The sequence below is a fragment of the Aquarana catesbeiana genome, linkage group LG10, assembly GCF_042186555.1.
Source record: "Aquarana catesbeiana isolate 2022-GZ linkage group LG10, ASM4218655v1, whole genome shotgun sequence".
Lineage (NCBI taxonomy): Eukaryota > Metazoa > Chordata > Amphibia > Anura > Ranidae > Aquarana > Aquarana catesbeiana.
In genome coordinates, this window is record NC_133333.1 from 233485544 (window position 1) to 233507344 (window position 21801).

Sequence of the window (21801 nt, forward strand, 5' to 3'; positions counted from 1 at the left end):
ACACTGACCTACCTGACCCCTGCACTAACCATTACACTGGCCTACCTGACCAATACACTGACCTTCCTGACCACTACACTGACCTACCTGACACATAGTTTCTCTGCACTATTGGAGTCTTTTTTCTTTTGGCATTTTTGGTTCACCTTCGCTGGATTTTTGGAAGCATATATTGATTGCTCTATGGGAAGTACCCCTGGAACTATATCTTCTGAAGTGCTCCTTGCTGTCACTGATTAGCTGTCCATGAAGGAGGTTGGTGAGATCTCAGCAGTGTCTTCTGCGGGACATCCCATGTGGTCCACACATCTCTACTAAGCCTGTTTTGACCCCCCTGAATAAGGGTGGTCGCAGGCTTTACGGTAAGCCTCCATTACTTTATCACCAGGTGGTGGGCAGCACTAGCGGTGGAACACTGATCCAGGATCCCGCATTGAATATCATAATTTTTGGACTTTACTTCACCCTCACTTTATTATATGAACTGTTTCCTCACTATATGATATATTTTATCATGTCTCTGCAACATTTATGAGCACTTAATTGATTTATCATACATCAGCCGATTCAATGTTAATATCATTTCATTGGATGTTAATCACTATTGTTGATTATTTGATTCATTGACTTATCACATTTCACATTTTGTGACATATGTCCAGCGCTGCACTGCTTATTCTATATATACCTGACACATACCCTGACCTACCTGACCACTACACTGGCCTGCCTGCCCCCTGCACTGACCTACCTGACTATTACACTGGACTATCTGACCGCTACCCTGACCATTACACTGACCCACCTGACCATTACACTGACCCACCTGACCATTACACTGACCCACCTGACCATTACACTGACCCACCTGACCATTACACTGACCCACCTGACCATTACACTGACCCACCTGACCATTACACTGACCTACCTGACCACTACACTGGCCTGCCCGCCCCCTGCACTGACCTACCTGACTATTACACTGGACTACCTGACCGCTACCCTGACCATTACACTGACCTACCTGACCATTACACTGACCTACCTGACCCCTACACTGGCCTGCCTGCCCTCTGCACTGACCATTACACTGACCTACCTAACACACACACTGACCCACCAGACCACTATACTGACCTACCTGACCCCTACACTATCTTACCTGACCATTACAGTACAGAAATCGTCACACAAAAGTCCAAAGTACAAACACGCATGCTCGGAATCAAGGAACGACCGGGAAGAGTTGGGTCTTGTAAACTACCGTTCGTAATCTAGAATTAACATTCGTGACGCGGCAATCAATGAAATGTCAAAAATGCAGCGCACATTCTCATCTTCTTTAATGGGATAATAATGAAGCTGCTTTGCTGCTGATACTGATGGAGTTAGGGCCCTTTCACACTGAGGGGGGGGGGGGCGGCGGCGGTAAAGCGCCGCTATTGTAAGCAGTGCCTTACCGTCGGTATTCGGCCGCTAGCGGGGCGGTTTTACCCCCCGCTAGCGGCTGAGAAAGGGTTAAAAACCACCGTAAAGCGCCTCTGCAGAGGCGCTTTGCCGGCGGTTTAGCCGCGCCGTCCCATTGATTGCAATGGGCAGGAGCGGTAAAGGAGCGGTATACACTCCGCTCCTTCACTGCTCCGAAGATGCTGCTAGCAGGACTTTTTTTCCCATCCTGCTAGCGTACCGCTCCAGTGTGAAAGCCCCGAGGGCTTTCACACTGGAATCAAAGCAGCGGCACTTTCGGGTCGGTTTGCAGGCGCTATTATTAGCGCAATAGCGCCTGCAAACTGCCCCAGTGTGGAAGGACCCTTATTGCAAACAAATTTTAAAAGGCATTTGTTTTGTAGTGAAATAAATAAATAATATTAATATTATGGTTGTTGTTTGATTTTTTTAGGGAAGTTACCACAACACCATTATCCCGGATTTTTTAAGATCAAAGATACAACTATGTTGGTGTCCCTTGTTAATGTTACATTGTGTTGTTTTTAATGTAACTGCCTATTTTCAAACTGTCATTTGACGAAAAACACATAGCCAAGTATTATTCTCCACAATTTTTTATTGTGCAGAAGAAAAACAACATACCGTATTTATCGGCGTATAACACGCACTTAAAATCCCCTTTAAAATCAGGGGAAAATAGTGGGTGAGTGTTATACGCCGATCCCCGCCGATCCCCGCTAATTGTGATCTATCGGCGGCGATCGCCGCCGACATTCACATAGCGTGTCGTTTTAAATATGGCGCCACAGAGTTCAGAGGGGCTCGGCGGAGCTGAACGAGCGCCGCCGAAATCACAGTGACTGCTCGGAGTCGAGATACACATAGTCGAGTGTATTCGGCTCATTCCGGCGCCCAGTCCCGCCATTGGACCTGTGTTATGTCCATCATAGGGCGGGACTGTGAGCGGCGCCGAAAACACTCAACTATGTGTATCTCGGCGGCGTTTGTTCAGCTCTGCCGAGTCCCTCCGAACTCTGCGGCGCCATATTTAAAACTACATGAAGCTATGTATATGTCGGCGGCAGCGGCGGCAAGCATGGACACTGGGGGCAAGGCTGCACTGAACACTGGGGCAAAGCTGCACTGGGGCAAAGCTGCACTGACAAGACTGCACCGGGGCAAAGCTGCACTGACAAGACTGCACTGGGGCAAAGCTGCACTGACAAGACTGCACTGGGGCAAAGCTGCACTGACACTAACAAGGCTGCAGATGAACACTGATGAGGCTGCATTGATGGGCATTTTAATGTAAGTTTTTTTTCCTTAAACTTCCCTCCTAAAAGTTTTTTTCCTTAAAATTCTCTCCTAAACTTGGGGTGCGTGTTATAAGCCAGCGCGTGTTATACGCCGATAAATACGGTAAATTAAATTAGAGATGCTATCTGCCATCCAAATAAAAATAACTTAACAAAAATATGTGAATCAATGCTCAAACTTCTACTAACATAAAATTAGCAGAAGGGGCCCAAAGGGTGGCGCTCGAGAAATGAACTTCCTCTTTATACTCAAGTAGTACGTCACTACGATCGTGTTTGTCGAATGACAATTTGCGGATAGTTGGTATACTAGACAAGATCTTGCACAGGCGCTTTTGACAAAAATCAGACTCTCGGTTGTACGACAATCGAACCGTGTGTACGAGGCTTTCAATTTGTATGCAATCGAGCAGCCCTTGCACTACGTGGTTTTGGTAAATCTGAAGACAAAAATTTGCAGAAAATCTAATAGTGTGTATGGGGGCCTTAAGCCTGTACACACGATCGGATTTTCCGCAGACAAAGCGTCAGACTTTTGTCCGAAGGGTGTTGGCCAGGAACTTGTCTTGCATATAAACGGCACACAATTGTCGGCCAACAAACACAAACGTAGCAACGTACTAGGTGGCTTTTCAGCTCTTTAGCGCCACCCCTTGGGCACCTTCTGCTAATGTTGTTTGGTGTGCATTGATTCTGAGCATCCGTGTTTGTATTTTGGACTTTTATCTGATGGACTGGTATACAGATGATCGGAAAATCCGAAAACAGGCGGTTGTCTGCGGAAAATTTATAAGCCTGCCATCCAACATTTGTCCGCGGAAAATCCAACAACAGTTGTTCAATGCAGCGTACAAACGGTTGGATTTTAGGCCAACAGTATGTCAACACACAATTCCCGTCAGAAAATCCGATAGTGTGTACAAGGCTTAAGTGTCTGATTTATCTGCTGCAATATCGCAGTCCCACTATAAGTCGCTAATCGCCGTCGTTACTAGGGTTGCCACCTGTACGGTTTTCTCCCAGACAGACCGTTTTTTTGAATGATGTGTTCGGGTTTTCATCTGCTCCAGACCCAGACACATCATTCAGACCGGGCTGCACCGGGAATGACATGTCCGCACGATCATCTGATGCATGTCTCCCCTCCTCGCTGTCCCTGCAGCCTGTCTCACTCACACAACAGAACGAAGCTGCCTCCTCTTCCTTCTCATTCAGCTCTGTATACACACAGGAGGAGGGGGGAGCAGGAACACGCTCTGATTTCAGGTCTGTACAAAGTTTTCTATGCTTTGTAGATGGACATTGAGGAGGGGGAGAGAGTGGCTGGGAAGGAGAAAACTAAAAGGATGTACACTTGGTGGAGTGATTGGGGGGTTAGGAGGATATGTGGGGGGGGGGGCTCTTTGGTATGAGAAAGCACATATGCCAGAAGTGTGGGATGAATTTGAAACCTGACAGCCCCTTCCAGCACTAGCCCTCTCCCTCCCAGAGTGCCCCCCCAGCACATATCCAACCCACCTTCCAGCACTAGCCCTCTCCCTCTCAGAGTGCCCCCCCAGCACATATCCAACCCCTCTTCCAGCACTAGCCCTCACCCTCCCAGAGTGCCCCCCCAGCACATATCCAACCCCCCCTTCCAGCACTAGCCCTCTCCCTCCCAGAGTGCCCCCCCAGCACATATCCAACCCCCTTCCAGCACTATCCCTCTCCCTCCCAGAGTGCCCCCCCAGCAGATATCCAACCCCCCCTTCCAGCACTAGCCCTCTCCTTCCCAGAGTGCCCCGCCAGCACATATCCAATCCCCCTTCCAGCACTAGCCCTCTCCCTCCCAGAGTGCCCCCCAGCACATATCCAACCCCCCCTTCCAGCACTAGCCCTCTCCTTCCCAGAGTGCCCCCCAGCACATATCCAACCCCCCTTCCAGCACTAGCCCTCTCCTTCCCAGAGTGCCCCGCCAGCACATATCCAACCCCTCTTCCAGCACTAGCCCTCTCCCTCCCAGAGTGCTCCCCCAGCACATATCCAACCCCTCTTCCAGCACTAGCCCTCTCCCTCCCAGAGTGCCCCCCCAGCACATATCCAACCCCCCCTTCCAGCACTAGCCCTCTCCCTCCCAGAGTGCCCCCCCAGCACATATCCAACCCCCTTCCAGCACTAGCCCTCTCCCTCCCAGAGTGCCCCCCCAGCACATATCCAACCCCCTTCCAGCACTATCCCTCACCCTCCCAGAGTGCCCCCCCAGCACATATCCAACCCCCCCTTCCAGCACTAGCCCTCTCCCTCCCAGAGTGCCCCCCCAGCACATATCCAACCCCCTTCCAGCACTATCCCTCTCCCTCCCAGAGTGCCCCCCCAGCAGATATCCAACCCCCCCTTCCAGCACTAGCCCTCTCCTTCCCAGAGTGCCCCGCCAGCACATATCCAATCCCCCTTCCAGCACTAGCCCTCTCCCTCCCAGAGTGCCCCCCAGCACATATCCAACCCCCCCTTCCAGCACTAGCCCTCTCCTTCCCAGAGTGCCCCCCAGCACATATCCAACCCCCCTTCCAGCACTAGCCCTCTCCTTCCCAGAGTGCCCCGCCAGCACATATCCAACCCCCCTTCCAGCACTAGCCCTCTCCCTCCCAGAGTGCCCCCCCAGCAAATATCCAACCCCCTCTTCCAGCACTAGCCCTCTCCTTCCCAGAGTGCCCCCCAGCACATATCCAACCCCCCTTCCAGCACTAGCCCTCTCCTTCCCAGAGTGCCCCGCCAGCACATATCCAACCCCTCTTCCAGCACTAGCCCTCTCCCTCCCAGAGTGCCCCGCCAGCACATATCCAACCCCCCTTCCAGCACTAGCCCTCTCCCTCCCAGAGTGCCCCCCCAGCACATATCCAACCCCTCTTCCAGCACTAGCCCTCTCCCTCCCAGAGTGCCCCCCCAGCACATATCCAACCCCCCCTTCCAGCACTAGCCCTCTCCCTCCCAGAGTGCCCCCCCAGCACATATCCAGCCCCCCTTCCAGCACTAGCCCTCTCCCTCCCAGAGTGCCCCCCCAGCACATATCCAACCCCCCTTCCAGCACTAGCCCTCTCCCTCCCAGAGTGCCCCCCCAGCAAATATCCAACCCCCTCTTCCAGCACTAGCCCTCTCCTTCCCAGAGTGCCCCGCCAGCACATATCCAATCCCCCTTCCAGCACTAGCCCTCTCCTTCCCAGAGTGCCCCGCCAGCACATATCCAACCCCCCTTCCAGCACTAGCCCTCTCCCTCCCAGAGTGCCCCTCCAGCACATATCCAACCCACCTTCCAGCACTAATTTTTATTTGCATGGGAGGCAGTTGGGATATTTGATGAAAGGGTAACATGGAGGAAAGTATTGCTTGCCAGGGGGGAATTTTGCACTCCTCTTACCCCTACACTGTGCGTTACACACCCCTGACTGCTGTACTCTGTGTTTTTGTTTTGTACTCGTGACTCCTACTATGCATTCCACACTCCTGGCCCCCTGCATTTTGCACAGTAAATATTCCTGACCCCTGTATTGCATGCATAACACTCACAATTCAGCCACACCCACTGCGCTACACATTACTGTTCTCTTTGAGGCAGCCAAGTGTCCCAGGTCTTGTCTTTTACAATCTTATAGCATATACTAAAAAAAAAAAAAAAAATGTTGTGCGCCGCTAAAGTGTTCAGGGTTGGCTTGAAGAAAAGGTGGCAACCCTAGCTATTACTAGTAAACAAAAAATAAAATACATTTTAAAAATAAATAAACATTCCATAAATCTATCCCGTAGTTTGTAGACACTATAACTTTTGCGCAAACCAATCAATACACGCTTATTGGGATTTTGTTTACCAAAGATATGTAGCAGAATACATATTGGCCTAAATTGATAAAGAAATTCGATTTTTTAAAAAAAAAATGTTATTGGGTATGTTTTATAACAGAAAGTGAAAAATATTGTTTTGTTTTTCAAAATTGTTGGTCTATTTTTTGTTTATAGCGCAAAAAATAAAAACTGCAGAGGTGATCGATCAAATACCACCAAAAGAAAGCTCTATTTGTGGGAAAAAAGGACATAAATTTTGTTTGAGTACAGCGTTGCACAACCGCGCAATTGTCAGTTAAAGTAACGCAGTGCTGTATCGCAAAAAATGGCCTGGTCATGAAGGGGGGTAAATTTTCCGGTGCTGAAGTGGTTCAGGTAAGGCTTTCATAATGTGCTAGTATGTGGTGCATACTAGCACATTATAAACTTGCCTTGCAGAGGAAAACTTTTTTTTTTTTTTTTTTATTATTCCTAGAGTTTACCCCTGCTTTAATACATTGTAATGACTAGAATAAATTAATATTATGGCTAATAGAATGCATTAACGCCAAATGCTTGCATGTGCATAAACACACATGCAAAAATGTGGCTTTTAGCCCAGGTTCACACTGACAGCGGGAATGAAATCGGGCGAGTTCAGCTGGACGCACACGATTTCATTCCCGCATGTCAGTCCCGACTTCTGGGGGGCGATTTCAGAGACATCTGTGCAGGTTTCTGCACAGAAGTCTATTAAAATCGCCCACGAAGTCGCCAAAAGTAGCACAGAAACTACTTTTGGGCACGGATTCGGACGCAGCCATTGCCGCCGATTTGGCATGCGATTTGACATATCAAATCGCATCAATGAGAACCAGGGCTTAGGCTCGAGTTCACACTGGTGCGATGCGAGAACCCTGTGAATCCAGGGCGGGTTCCTGAATCGCATGAACTGCTGGGGGTGTCAATGTAAAGTTAATGACACCCCCAAATTAGAGTTGCCGCCTCATCCCTTTAAACCCGAACACCTTTGAATCACACAGGTTCTGAGGCTAATTAAATGCAGATAAGGCACCAAGTGAGTTTAATTACCAGTTTAATCGGCCACAGAACCTGTGTAATTCATATGTGTTCGGGTTTAAAGGGATGAGGTGGCAACCATACCCCAAATCGGTTCGCAGATCGCAGTGCGAACTGGTGCAACAATCGGATCACATAGGTGTGAACACTCATGCGTTCCGATTCCAGTGCGGACCGAAAAAAGGGTCCTGCGCCATTTCGGTGCAAATGCGATTTCAGCCATACAATTTGTATTTAGGGTTGCCAACCGAACACATAATGATTACACAGGTTCTGTGGCTGATTAAAATGGTAATTATACTCACTTGGGTTTAAAGGGATGAGATGGCAACCCTATCTGTATGGCTGAAATTGCATTGCATAGACATTGCATGTGCATACCTCACAACATTTTTGAGATGGGAATGAGGGACACCTATTAGCAAACGTATGTAGGCATAGGACACGCCCCCTGCCACACCCCCTTAAAGGAGAATAAACCAAAAAGGTTGAAAAGGTTAAATCCACAAGTGCTTTTTTTACCACTACTATTCCTCTATATTGGCTTTTAACTGCTTGCCGACCGCCTCACGCAGATATACTGCGGCAGAAGGGCTCGTTCAGGCAGAATCAAGTGCCTGTACGTTCCCCTTTAAAAGGCGGCCAGCGGGCGCACGTGCGCGCCCGCGGCAAGCTCTGTGAGTCGGGTCGCGGGTCCCGCGGACTCGATCGCCTCACTGGGAGGAAGAACGGGGAGATGCTATCATGCTAATGAAAACAGCATCTCCCCGTTCTGCCTAGTGACAGTGTCACTGATCTCTGCTCCCTGTCATAGGAACAGAGATCAGTGACGTGTCACACACAGCCCCTCCCCACCACAGTTAGAAACACGCCCCTAGGACACACTTAACCCCTACACTGCCATCTAGTGGTTAACCCCTTCACTGCCAGTTCATATACACAGGAATCAGTGCATTTGTATAGCACTGATTGCTGTATAAATGACAATGGTCCCAAAAAATGTGTAAAAAATGTCCGATGTGTCCGCCATAATGTCGCAGTAACGATAAAAATCGCTGATCGCCGCCATTTAAAAAAAAAAATTATTAATAAAAATGCCATAAAACTATCCCCTATTTTGTAAATGCTATAACTTTTGCGCAAACCGATTAATAATTGCTTATTGCGATTTTTTTTTTTTTTACCAAAAATATGTAGAAGAATACATATCGGCCTAAACTGAGGAAAAAAATTGTTTTTTTAATATATTTTTGGGGGATATTTATTATAGCAAAAAGTAAAAAATAATGCGTTTTTTTTTTTCAAAATTGTCGCTCTTTTTTTTGTTTATAGCGCAAAAAATAAAAACCGCGGAGGTGATCAAATACCACCAAAAAAAAGCTCTATTTGTGGGGAAAAAAGGACATTGATTTTGTTTGGGAGCCACGTCGCACGACCGCGCAATTGTCAGTTAAAGCGACGCAGTGCCGAATCGCAAAAAGTGCTCTGGTCAGGAAGGGGGTAAATTCTTCCGGGGCTGAAGTGGTTAAAATGTACAAATGCAGCAATTTAGAATTTGGATGAAAGGTTTAGCACTGGGAAACACTTTTTGAAAGATAAAAAGTGCATTTTATATACAACTATATAGATCAGACCAAAATGAGGGACAAATGAGGAGGAATGAGGGACAGAGGGACATTGCTCCAAATCAGGGACAGTCCCTCGAAATCAGGGACAGTTGGGAGCTATACATGTGATCTTGACAGCAATGCGGTGCGAATCACATGCGATGTCTGGCATCCCACTAGCGTGACCCGGGCCTGACTGTGCTTTTCCTTCTGCTTTTCTCCTGTAAGGATAATAGAATAGAATACAGTGTACATGCAGCCTTCAAAGTTCTAAGCTCTTGGAGGAATTTGGGAAATGTGGTCCTTCTGCGGATCCCACTTCCTGCACTCTGCTGACTCACACCAGCAATGGTCGGTCCTCGCATTGTCAGGCCCGGTAACTACTGCAGACATCAAGTTTCAGACAGATCCACGCCTCGTCCCTGCAGATGCATTGGCTGCATGGTGATGTAAGGGTGGGGGTGGGTATTGTGCTGACACACCATGGGAACCATTGCCAAGAAGTAACCTAATAATAGGAAGAAGCTTGTACTGGGACGCAGTGCTGGGAGGACGGTGTACAGAGCTGCTCTCTGCTCCTAGGCCTGTGTGCTCCAACTACCAACTCTACAACCTTCACCCCATACAGGTAAGGAGCTGCATGCTGCCCACCTAGAGGGTTCTTCATTAACCCATTCCTGCTCTCTCTTTACTAAGATCTTCTGCTTCAGCTTTGCGAGAATCATCCTTCCATCCCCATATTGAAACACAAAGTTGCTTAGCAGGTCTTGCAGGAACAAGAAAGATGTGTCAATGAGTGTCCTCTGACCTTCAGGGATGCAGAAGAGGAACCTTCTGACCTCAGTAGGTAAAGGTGGTGGTGGTGGGGGGGGGGGGATGTCTACTGGGACGGCAACAAAGGGTTAACAGCCCACCAAGAGCCTTTAACCCCCTGCAACCCATCACTGAGATCTGCGCTCGCTGATTTCTCTCCTGTCTGTGGATGGCGTCGTCGTATTTTAACCGCAAGCCTTAACCCTTACATGGCTGGAGGTCAGCGATGCAAAGATGAGTGAGCCAAATCTATCAGCATTCGTATACCTGACTATAACTCTACCACTCATCTTTCTACCTAAAACATAGTATATTGGTTTTTAAGTGGATATCAAACTTTTCTTAGTTCTAGTGATTTAAAGCAGGGTGGATTTGATTTAAATCAAGTCGATTTACATCACAATTCAAATCATATTTTACATCACTAGTAAAAAGGCTTGACTTAAATCAACTCGATTTAAATCCATCATTTTTTAAAGAGCAACTGTCATCTCGGTCCCGCAGGGGCTCCTCCTCTGACCCGCTGTTGACTAACCGACAGTCCCATTCACTTTAATGGGACGGCTGGTGATGCGGCAGTGACACAAGAAAGTGAGGGACGTGGCGGCAGCAGCTGAGTGGATGTCCGCTAACAGGCACTGCCATGATGGACCTGAAATGGCAGGTGGTCTTTAAATTTTATAAGGATTAATTCTTGCTGGTAGTTAGAATCTTTAATATTTGCAAACAAAATGAAGGTTTCCTATTTAGAATAATAAGCTGTCAGGTTAGAAAAACAGCGATATCAGAACCGATTCAATCATACAGTTTGTAGTGTGCATGGATTTGCAAAACAATGGGATAAAGGAATATTCTAAAAATAGCCACAGATTACTGTATAAATGTCACTGGCAGGGAAGGGGTTAACACTAGGGGCGATCAAGGGGTTAAATGTGTGTCCTAGGGAGTGTTTCTAACTGTGGGGGAGAGGACTGCCTGGGGAAGGAGACCAATCACTGTTCCTAAGAAGTAGGACAACAGATCAGTCTCCTCAACCCTGACAGAATGGAGATCTGTCTGTTTACATTGACGGACTTCCGTTCTGTCTCTCTCAGGAGCGATCGCAGGTGCCCGGCAGACATGGCGACCGCCGGGCATGCACATTGGCTCCATCGTCGCGCCTAGTGCTCTTAAAGCGGCTGACGTATAGCTACCACAGCTCACCCACGGGAGCCAACCTGCCGCAGGATAACTGCGGCGGCTGGTCCTCAAGTGGCTAAATGTAAGGACTCGTTCTTGCTGGTAGTTAGAATCTTTACTATTTAAAAACAAAATGAAGGTTTCCTGTTTAGAATAATAAGCTGTCAGGTTAGTAAAACAGCGATATCAGAACCAAATCAATCACGCAGTTTGTAGTGTACATAGATTTGCAAAACAATAGGATAAAGGAATATTCCTGAACTTTGTTTATCTCATGGTTACTGTGAAATTGCATGAATGCATCAATGCAGTGCAAGTTATCTCAGGTTGCAGAGCTTGGACTCATCGCATGAGTTTACCAAAAATGTAAATATTGCAGAACATACAGCCTCGTGCTACATCACTAAGCTCCATTTCATGCTGAATAAACTAAATTATTAATGTATCTTAAATAGAAAACTATCTTTAGATAGATTTTTACTCCAAAAGTATTTTATTTAAATATATGTGAAAAACATTTAAAAAATTGATGTAAATCAAATAAATCAGATTTAAAAAAAAAATCATTTGATTTATAGCCACCCTGATTTAAAGGGTAACTCTACTATCGTGGGGGGGGGGGGATATTCACAAATTAAAAAATTATATAGCATGTATATAAAGTCATATTGTAATTGAAAGTTATTAAGAATGACCTTTCCTTTTCAATCTGCAGCCAATATTATTTTCTGTAAAACGCAATATGGCTCCCTTGAGGTGTTCTGTATACAGAATGTGTACAGATCATTCCCCAGATATGTAATTTCCTGCTTGTGTAATTGGCTCATTGATTTTCCCAGAAGTCTACACTAAGATACAAGTCAGATGTTGGGCATCCCCTTGCAACAAAAAATGTAATTTTTAGTGGGATACTCCCAAATGGAAATCACATCTAAAGGGATGCAGATCCTGCCACTTTCCTCATTAGAGTCCTGCAGGTGCTGCAGCTGATTGATAATTATAAAAGAACTCCTATACAGGTTCACTCTACGCATGGACACAGCCAAACACACAGCTATTCCTTCAGAACAAAAGGTTGGAATCTGCAACTAAGTTTGTTAAAATCCTTGCAATGTACATTGATTATCTAGAGGGGAATGGTTTTTTTTCTCAACTAAAGTGGAGTTACTCTTTAATACAGAACCTGCTGATGTGTTTTTAGTACATGCTGACAAATGGACAAAAACATGAAAGAACTACATTTTTGCTTATCTTACTAATAAGTTTTTCATTAAACTTACATTTTATATATGAATTTTTGTACACATTACTGGGGTTGGTTTCCTAAAGCCAAGTAGGCTGTTCACTTTGCAAGGGAATTTGCCGCACAGCTTAATGAATGAGGTGAAGTTCTGCTGACTTCCATCATCCAATCATGTGCAAGCAAAATTTTTTTATTTTTTTTTTCCTTGCACATGATTGGGTTTCTTTGCAAAGTGAAACAACCTATTTGCCTTCAGTGATAGAAGGCGCAGGGCGAGGGCGCAGGGCTGTAAAGCCTTCCTGGCATGCAGAACACAATGATTACTGCTAGCAGCTATAGCCACGGGCAGTAAATGAATGTAAAAAATCTGTCAGGCTTTTGGTACCCAAGTGGGTCGATAGATCGACTTGGGTACAATCAGCCTGCACATACATGGATCGAATCTTGGCCGGTCCCTGCTGAACTGGCTGAATTTTAAGCCATGTATGGCTGGCTTAACACCCTAGATGAGTCCTAAAGAGCTCCGTGAAATATTTTTTGAAACTCTTATGGTGCCCATACACTAGACGGAAATTTTTTGAAAATCTGTCATTCGGACAGTTCATTCGCTTTCGTCCAGTTAATAGGCACAAATCGAAAATCTCCCAGTCCAATTCCATCCGCCTGTCCAATTCCATCCGCCTGTCATCTGATCTGGTCTGCCAGATGGATGGGGAATCGATCCCCATCCATCTGTCTTTTAGGGGAACGAATCCCCATCCATCTGTTTTTATGGGAACGGATCCCTATCCATCTGTTTTTAGGGAAATGGATCCCCATCCATCTGTCTTTAGGGGAACGGATCCCCATCCATCTGTTTTTAGGGGAACGGATCCCCATTCATCTGTTTTTAGGGGAACGGATCCCCATCCATCTGTTTTTAGGGGAACGGATCCCCATCCATCTGTTTTTAGGGGAACGGATCCCCATCCATCTGTTTTTAGGGGAACGGATCCCCATCCATCTGTTTTTAGGGGAACGGATCCCCATCCATCTGTTTTTAGGGGAACGGATCCCCATCCATCTGTTTTTAGGGGAACGGATCCCCATCCATCTGTTTTTAGGGGAACGGATCCCCATCCATCTGTTTTTAGGGGAACGGATCCCCATCCATCTGTTTTTAGGGGAACGGATCCCCATCCATCTGTTTTTAGGGGAACGGATCCCCATCCATCTGTTTTTAGGGGAACGGATCCCCATTCATCTGTTTTTAGGGGAACGGATCTCCATCCATCTGTTTTTAGGGGAACGGATCCCCATCCATCTGTTTTTAGGGGAACGGATCCCCATTCATCTGTTTTTAGGGGAACGGATCCCCATCCATCTGTTTTTAGGGGAACGGATCCCCATCCATCTGTTTTTAGGGGAACGGATCCCCATCCATCTGTTTTTAGGGGAACGGATCTCCATCCATCTGTTTTTAGGGGAACGGATCCCAATCCATCTGTTTTTAGGGGAACGGATCCCCATCCATCTGTTTTTAGGGGAACGGATCCCCATCCATCTGTTTTTAGGGGAACGGATCCCCATCCATCTGTTTTTAGGGGAACGGATCCCCATCCATCTGTTTTTAGGGGAACGGATCCCCATCCATCTGTTTTTAATTTAAACAGAAAATTCCCCTAGTGGACTTTAAAGGCACATATAAAAAAATATTTAGGAAAGTATATAAGGTGAACAACAGTTTATTCATTACAAAAAAGTTCCTCAAACATATATCAAACAAATAACATAAATAAAAACAAGGAATGCAGTTCCATAAATATATGGCTAGTGATACCAATACGCTTGCACCCGACGCGTTTCGGAGTTGTTTTGGCCTCCTTCTTCAGGGGTGATTGTAAGCTTTAAATAGAAATTTCTGTGTAGAAAATGGTATATGCAACATAGACATAGTGAATATATATCAAAATCAAACCATCAAACATATAGTTACAGAAATAAACCTTATCGTTTACACTTACATTGGTATCTATATATATTGGCTTTGCATTCCAGAGAAGTTTAAAAGAAAACAGCAGTATTGACACAAACTGCCCATCAGACGCGTCCCCTGATCATGGTGTATAGAGCTTTGTTGAGTATATCCAAAATATTCATATAGCCTCTATTCAATTAGAAATAAGTCGATAGGGACATATATAGTGGTTTTACTTCCTTTCAATAGGAAGAGAGGCCCATTAATCAAGGGCGTATGGATGTTTTGATCTGGAATCCCACTGGGGCCAAATGCGGGTCCTGTAAGTTCTGAAAATATGTAGATAAGTATATATTGGCCAAACATATAAGTGACTCGAGTAAGTAGAGAGTATTAGGGTGTTTCCTACCTGCTCAGCCTACAGTATAGAAATCGAGGGGGGTCACCCATTGCTGATGGATGTAGACCAGGTGAGACCCACATAGCTGAAGGATCAACATGAAGAAAGGGTAATATATCAGAACCTGATTGTATATTTATATAGTAAGAGGGGAGAAAGGGGGGGGGGGGAGACAGAAAAGGGGTAGTTGGTGGGAAGGGGGAGGAAAAAGAGGGGAGAAACATGAAGGAACAAGAAGGGGGGACAAAAAGGGAAGAAGTGGAAGAGGAGGGAGAGACACAAAGAGCATAGGTATCAGGTATAGTTTGTGGCTGATCGATTAGGTAGTAAAGTAAAGGTCTCTAAGTATCTAAAGTTACTCACAATATATGGCAGCAGCTCACACCGACAGCGTCCTATTCAGAGTAGATGACGCCTGGTGTGAGCAAACGCCGGGTATATGAAGCCCTCCCCACCAATCAGCTGTTGATAGAGAAGAAGCAACAGCTGATCGTAGGTGGTGGAGGAGGGACGAACGCGCTCTGACTGGCCCCCCGGGTGGAGCGAGCGTCGCCAGGCCCCCACAGCGCATGCGTATGCAAACGCGGTGAGGCGTGGCCACGCCTACTACACCCGCCGGCACGTCTAGCTTCCCCAACGGACTGCGCATGTCCGTTGGGGTCGCAAGATGGAGAACAGTGTAGATAACACTGTGCCTCACACAGCGCCGCCGTAAGCTATGATCGCTCAGGCGGCTTTGTGTGCCGGGCGGATAGCGGATCACTATGTAAAACAATGACTTGAAGCACATGTAATGTGCAACCTATAAAACAAAATAGTGCATGTATAATTTAATTTAGTAACCATTGCAGGGGAACCAGCGCTGGTGGGCAGTATTATACAGGTTAAGGCGGTTTCTTCATGGAGGGACATATAATATTAAACAGTGACTACATGAACAAGCATAGAAAATGTATGGTTAGAAATTACATCCTGGTAACATTGATTGTTTCTATATATACACAGAAATGGGACCCTTACTACATCACAGGACATACCAGAATGCTATGTTTTAGGGATCCCGACTATAAAACCATTGTCATATATTCTGTATATTGTACATTGTGAGACCTCAGGTCGAAATATTTCGGACTATATGTATGTATGATTTAGTGATATCCTTGGTCCCTACTTACAGGATGTAATTTCTAACCATACATTTTCTATGCTTGTTCATGTAGTCACTGTTTAATATTATATGTCCCTCCATGAAGAAACCGCCTTAACCTGTATAATACTGCCCACCAGCGCTGGTTCCCCTGCAATGGTTACTAAATTAAATTATACATGCACTATTTTGTTTTATAGGTTGCACATTACATGTGCTTCAAGTCATTGTTTTACATAGTGATCCGCTATCCGCCCGGCACACAAAGCCGCCTGAGCGATCATAGCTTACGGCGGCGCTGTGTGAGGCACAGTGTTATCTACACTGTTCTCCATCTTGCGACCCCAACGGACATGCGCAGTCCGTTGGGGAAGCTAGACGTGCCGGCGGGTGTAGTAGGCGTGGCCACGCCTCACCGCGTTTGCATACGCATGCGCTGTGGGGGCCTGGCGACGCTCGCTCCACCCGGGGGGCCAGTCAGAGCGCGTTCGTCCCTCCTCCACCACCTACGATCAGCTGTTGCTTCTTCTCTATCAACAGCTGATTGGTGGGGAGGGCTTCATATACCCGGCGTTTGCTCACACCAGGCGTCATCTACTCTGAATAGGACGCTGTCGGTGTGAGCTGCTGCCATATATTGTGAGTAACTTTAGATACTTAGAGACCTTTACTTTACTACCTAATCGATCAGCCACAAACTATACCTGATACCTATGCTCTTTGTGTCTCTCCCTCCTCTTCCACTTCTTCCCTTTTTGTCCCCCCTTCTTGTTCCTTCTTGTTTCTCCCCTCTTTTTCCTCCCCCTTCCCACCAACTACCCCTTTTCTGTCTCCCCCCCCCTTTCTCCCCTCTTACTATATAAATATACAATCAGGTTCTGATATATTACCCTTTCTTCATATTGATCCTTCAGCTATGTGGGTCTCACCTGGTCTACATCCATCAGCAATGGGTGACCCCCCCTCGATTTCTATACTGTAGGCTGAGCAGGTAGGAAACACCCTAATACTCTCTACTTACTCGAGTCACTTATATGTTTGGCCAATATATACTTATCTACATATTTTCAGAACTTACAGGACCCGCATTTGGCCCCAGTGGGATTCCAGATCAAAACATCCATACGCCCTTGATTAATGGGCCTCTCTTCCTATTGAAAGGAAGTAAAACCACTATATATGTCCCTATCGACTTATTTCTAATTGAATAGAGGCTATATGAATATTTTGGATATACTCAACAAAGCTCTATACACCATGATCAGGGGACGCGTCTGATGGGCAGTTTGTGTCAATACTGCTGTTTTCTTTTAAACTTCTCTGGAATGCATAGCCAATATATATAGATACCAATGTAAGTGTAAACGATAAGGTTTATTTCTGTAACTATATGTTTGATGGTTTGATTTTGATATATATTCACTATGTCTATGTTGCATATACCATTTTCTACACAGAAATTTCTATTTAAAGCTTACAATCACCCCTGAAGAAGGAGTCCAAAACAACTCCGAAACGCGTCGGGTGCAAGCGTATTGGTATCACTAGCCATATATTTATGGAACTGCATTCCTTGTTTTTATTTATGTTATTTGTTTGATATATGTTTGAGGAACTTTTTTGTAATGAATAAACTGTTGTTCACCTTATATACTTTCCTAAATATTTTTTTATATGTGCCTTTAAAGTCCACTAGGGGAATTTTCTGTTTAAATTCTAAATCTAGGATGTGGCACAACACCTGTAGATAATTGGCCGATCAAACCTTTATTCATCTGTTTTTAGGGGAACGGATCCCCATCCATCTGTTTTTAGGGGAACGGATCCCCATCCATCTCTTTTTAGGGGAACGGATCCCCATCCATCTGTTTTTAGGGGAACGGATCCCCATCCATCTCTTTTTAGGGGAACGGATCCCCATCCATCTGTTTTTAGGGGAACGGATCCCCATCCATCTGTTTTTAGGGGAACGGATCCCCATCCATCTGTTTTTAGGGGAACGGATCCCCATCCATCTGTTTTTAGGGGACAGGATGGGATTGGATGTTGGTGGGTGTCAATGGACACATGTCCGCTGACATCCGCAGCTCCATAGAGGGCAACAGAGGGTCCGACTGGATCCACCCGAAAAACTGACAGGTGGTCCCGATTGGTTCCGTCAGTGTGAAAGGGGCCTTAATATGTACAAGCCCCTCTTGAACCTTTTTATAATTGAGAAACAAACATGCCAGGTCCTGCAATCCACAATTTTAACATTACCGCCCCTATCTAACATATTCTTTATGTTGTTGATATATCTCCAGCACTGGCCAGCAGCTTGGACCTTACACATTAGAATTGGAGACCATCCTGCCCCCAGTTTTCTTTAACTTGCACAGCTGCTGGGATGCAGAAATAAACTGAACTGCAGCTTTGATGAGGATGCAGGGGCGGACTGACCATTAAGCCACTCGGGCACTGCCCGAGGGCCCTGGGCCACTAGGGGGCCCCATCAGGGTTGCCAGCCTCAGTAAAACCAGGGACAGTATGTATAAATCTGTGTTTTTTACATCTGTCTGTGTATACATGTATGTGTATACTGTGTGATTGTATACTATGTGTGTGTATACTGTGTGGCCCCATAATCTCTGATTGCCTGGGGGCCCCATAATCTCCTATTGCCCGGGGGCCCCATGAGTTATCAGTCTGCCCCTGTGAGGATGATGATGTTTCATGTGAAGCATAAGGCTAGGTTCACACTGCTGCAAATTTTATTGCGAATTTGAGCCGCTGCGATCGCTCAAATTCGCAAGTCATTTTAATAACATTGTTTTCCATGAGTGCTGTTCACATCAATGCGTTGCGAATTTAACCTGCGTAAAAAAAGGGTCCTGTCCGAGTTTGATCTGTGTGCAATGCGAATTCAGCTCCATAGATTGCAAAATTTGCAGTAGAATCGCAAGAACACACAAAGAATTCGCAATGCAAATTTGCAACGCAATCGGATCAAAATCGCGCTAAATTCGCACTGCAGCAGTGTGAACCTAGCCTAAATCTCATTTTCCAAGTGCACATGGAGATTTCCCTGCTCTGCTTCTGCCTAAATTATGCCATCACGGAGCTTGATGCAGATAAAGGGGACTTAAAGGAGATTTACCTGCAATGCTATTGCAAGAAAAGGAAGAGAAAGCGTTCAACTGATTCATTTAGTGATTTCATCAGCTTTTTGCATCAACACAGGGTCATCAGTCTAGCAACTGAATTTGCACAGTGGAAAGAAAATGGAACATTGATTAAAACAAATGAAAATAACTGCGTGCAGATTGGGAGGCGGGGCGAGCTGTAAAGTCACTTATGCGATTTACATTGCAGCTCACAGCTGGGTTCCATAATCTGAACCCCCAGGACATGCAGAATTACATCTGATTTTAGGAGTTAAAAATTGGAAACATAAAACCTTTTTATATCTGTTATTTGTATTCTACAGAATCAATTTCAGTAATTTAAATTTTAAAAATGTAATTATATTTAAAACATTTCTGTTGGAAAAGTTTAACTTCTTCATTCTGCAGCTTGTTAAACTTGGAGGGCAGTGTGAGGCCTCAATCCTTATTTGAAATCACACCAGCTAAGGTGATGGAGAGCCGAACAATACATCCGTCCAAGCCCTGTGCTGATTTCAGATAAGGCCATCAGCTGGCTGCAAGATCCACCCAATCCCAGGGCCTAAAGTGGCACTGTTTGGGATATAATGGAAATGACTCAGAACTTCCAATGTTGGAAATTCTCTGTGTATCTTGACTACTACATCCTTTATCCATTAAAAAAAGAAAAGTGAATTGTTACCCATGCACACACAACTTCAATACCGGCAGATGTTTCCTACTTGGAGTTGTTCTTGGAAAGACATCATCCTGCCTTTGTCCAGTTAGCATTAAGCTGGCCATATACCATAGAATTCAACATGCGGGCTGAACGGAAGAAATTAAAAAGCTTCATTCACACTTGTACGACGCAACTCTGACGCAACTGGATGAGTGCGACTTGGATGTGACTTCTTGTCCCTCTGCAAAGTCAGACTCACTGTTGTACCACTCTTGCATGTAAAACATTCACAAACGACTTTTTCATCCAATTTTTGAGGGTTAACACTGAAGTCTATGGCCATCAAGTTGCATGAAAGTTGAACCAAAGTAGTGCATGAACTACTTTGAAGTCGTTGTGACTTTAACCACTTCCCTACCCGCCCATAGTCATATGACGTCCACAGATGGGACCTCCCATCCTGGGTGGACGTCGTATGACGTCCTGGGATTCCCGGCCGTCTAGGGGGCACGCGCGCCCGCCGCGTTCCTCGGGACCCGGTGCGTGTGCCCGGCGGCCGCGATGTCCGCCGGGCACCCGCGATTGCCCGTTAACCGGGCCGGCATGTGGATCTGTGTGTGTAAACACACAGATCCACAGCCTGTCAGCTCTGAGGAGAGCGATCTGTGTTCCCAGAACAGAGGAACACTGATCGGTCTCCTCCCCTAGTGCTTCCCCTCCCCCTTCAGTTAGAATCATTCCCAAGGAAACATATTAACCCCTCCCCGCCCCCTAGTGGTTAACCCCTTCACTGCCTGTCACATTTACACAGTAATCAATGCAATTTTATAGCATTGATCGCTGTATAAATGTGATTGGTCCCAAAAATGTGTCAAAAGTGTCCGATGTGTCCGCCATAATGTCGCAGTCACCAAAAAAAATCGCGATCGCCGCTAAAAAAAAATAAAAAAATATATTTTTTAAAAAAATGCCATAAATCTATCCCGTATTTTGTAGACGCTATAATTTTTGCGCAAACCAATCAATATACGGTTATTGCGATTTTTTTTTTACCAAATATATGTAGAAGAATACGTATCGGCCAAAACTGAGGAAAAAATGTGTTTTAAAAAAAAAAAATTGGGATATTTATTATAGCAAAAAGTAAAAAATATTGTGTTTTTTTCAAAATTGTCGCTCTTCTTTTGTTTATAGCGCAAAAAATAAAACCGCAGAGGCGATCAAATACCACCAAAAAAAAGCTCTATTTGTGGTGAAAAAAAGGACGTCAATTTCTTTTGGGTACAACGTCGCACAACCGCGCAATTGACGTTTAAAGTGCGACAGTGCTGAAAACTAAAAATTGGCCTGGGAAGGAAGGGGGTGAAATTGCCCGGTATTGAACTGGTTAAGTCACACATATACGAATGGTTATCATTGAAAAACATGGGGTGCCACTTGTCATGGTGTCCAAAGTCGCATAACAAGTTGCACTAGTGTGAATAGGGTCTAACAGATTTCTTCATCCACACTGAATAGTGTGGATGGAGGATTCTCCTGCTGAGGCTATTGTATTCGGACAGCTGGCACTGCCAGGCATTGAAATACCCAGGCAGTGCTTGCATCTGACTGGGTTCAGGCACTGTTTGGACAACAATTTTCCACCTGTTTTTGTTTGATTTTTTTTTTTTTTTTAATCAAGGTATGTCTGCCATCAGGGCCACCCACTGATAAAATTTCAATCAGTTCATTAGGAACATATATAGTCACCTTTCAACTTTAAAATGCCCTTTGGCCTCCTTTGACAGTTAGGGAGCTGTGGTAACACAATCTGGAGTGAGGCTTGGAGCCCAGTAGCTATATCAGTAGAGGTCATCCTGGCAGATGATATGAGCTCACTTGAGGTGCAGAGTCTAAGTACTAACCGGTATTCACCAGAGCTCCTGATGGTGGAGATAGATTTTTCTGTGTGTTAGTACCAGATCGCGGTCCTCAGGATAGCCCCACCAGCAGATGAGCAAGCCGGGGT

The 21801-nt window shown here is 45.6% G+C and overlaps 1 protein-coding gene across 5 annotated transcripts in view; it reads left to right on the top strand.

Annotated features, from left to right (window-relative positions):
• The window catches only part of LOC141111279 (F-box only protein 2-like), a 68044-nt gene that overhangs the window by 34270 nt on the left and 11973 nt on the right, over positions 1–21801 (top strand). Inside the window, exon 1 of one of the 5 annotated variants that reach the window (XM_073603435.1) lies at positions 4010–4034. The exons of 2 other annotated variants lie outside the window; for them this stretch is intronic. The gene's annotated coding sequence lies outside the window, so the exon portion shown is untranslated. Of the gene's footprint in view, positions 1–4009; positions 4035–9575; positions 9879–10063; positions 10094–21801 lie in introns of those variants that run through there. 2 more of the 5 variants (XM_073603430.1, XM_073603434.1) reach the window with 2 other exon arrangements.